The sequence below is a fragment of the Apium graveolens genome, chromosome 11, assembly GCF_009905375.1.
Source record: "Apium graveolens cultivar Ventura chromosome 11, ASM990537v1, whole genome shotgun sequence".
In the NCBI taxonomy this organism is placed as follows: domain Eukaryota; kingdom Viridiplantae; phylum Streptophyta; class Magnoliopsida; order Apiales; family Apiaceae; genus Apium; species Apium graveolens.
This window is the reverse complement of record NC_133657.1, coordinates 56,031,734-56,033,118: the sequence shown is the minus strand read 5'-3', so window position 1 is coordinate 56,033,118 and position 1,385 is coordinate 56,031,734. Positions and strand designations below refer to the sequence as shown.

Below are 1,385 nucleotides of genomic sequence, written 5' to 3'. Positions count from 1 at the left end.
ATTTAATCAATCTTATTCTCGTAGTTATAATTGTTAGCTTAATTCTTAGTTATAAACAACCTCAATTTGTTATGGTCTTAGCATTGAATAATAACCATACATTATTGTTTAAGTGCGTGAATTAATTTATTAACCAATACAGTCTTTGTGGGAATGAACTAGAAAAGATTCTATACTACTTGCGAACGCGTATACTTGCGTGTATTATTAGCGCGTGTTTAGCGACTAACAAGTTTTTGGCGCCGCTGCCAGAGACTGCAGTGTTATTTATTAGTTTATGTATTTTCCACCAGTGGTCGTTAAAGTTCATTGACTCGGACATTGTTACTTATCTGTTTCCTTATTTTATTTCAGGTACTCTAGCGAGGGTGTATACATACGCGTTCGCGTACTCGTAAGAGAATACTGGATAAAGCCGAGGAAGAACTTGTGGTAGTTCGTAAGGAAGTTTTTGAGGAAGAAAAGAAGGTAGAAGAAGAAGAGAAAGTTGAAGAACCAGTTTTAGTAGAGATGGGTGATCAAGCGAAAAATACGAAGGCTTTGATGGACTATTCTCAGCCTAAGATTAATGACATTCAGTAAAGCATCATCAGACCAGCCATCACGGCTAACACTTTTGAGATCAAGTCAAGCACGATTCAGATGATACAAAACTCAGTTCAGTTTGGGGGTTCTCCTACTGAAGACCCCAACATGCACATCAGGTATTACATCGAGATATGCGACACCTTCAAGTTTAATGATGTGACTGAAGATGCTATCAAGCTATGCCTCTTCCCATTCTCTCTAAGGGACAAAGCTAAGTGCTGGTTATACTCTCTACTGGCAGGGTCTATCACCACTTGGGAGGATCTTGCGCAAAAGTTTCTCACTAAATTCTTCCCTATGGTAAAGACTGCTGTAATCAGAAATGCTCTTACTCAGTTTGCTCAGCAAAGTTTGCTCAGCAAACTGAGGAATCTCTGTATGAGGCTTGGGATCGATATAAGGAGATGCTGAGGAAGTGCCCACACCATGGCATGCCTGATTGGATGATTATCAACTATTTCTAAAATGGATTGGGTGCTACTTCTAGACCCATGCTTGATGCAGCATCAGGAGAAGCCTTGTGGGCTAAAAGCTACGATGAAGCTTATGAACTTATTAAACTGATGGCTGCTTCTTCTCAAAGGCTGACTCAGGGAAAAGTCGCAGGAATTCTGGAGTTGGACGCAGCAACTGCTATCGCTTCCCAACTTAAGGCTTTGACGATAAAGGTGGACACTTTGGCCAATTATGGAGTTATTCAAATCGCTAGTGTCTGTGAGCTTTGTGCTGGTGCCCACGAGACTGATCAGTGCGTAATTTCTAGTGAATCAGCTCAGTTTGTGAGCAACTTCCAGCGA

At 40.9% G+C, this 1,385-nt stretch overlaps 1 pseudogene; it reads right to left on the bottom strand.

Annotated features, from left to right (window-relative positions):
- Positions 1 to 900: 900 nt before the first annotated feature.
- LOC141699603 (small nucleolar RNA R71) lies at positions 901 to 1,021 on the bottom strand (annotated as a pseudogene).
- Between the last annotated feature and the right edge of the window lie 364 nt (positions 1,022 to 1,385).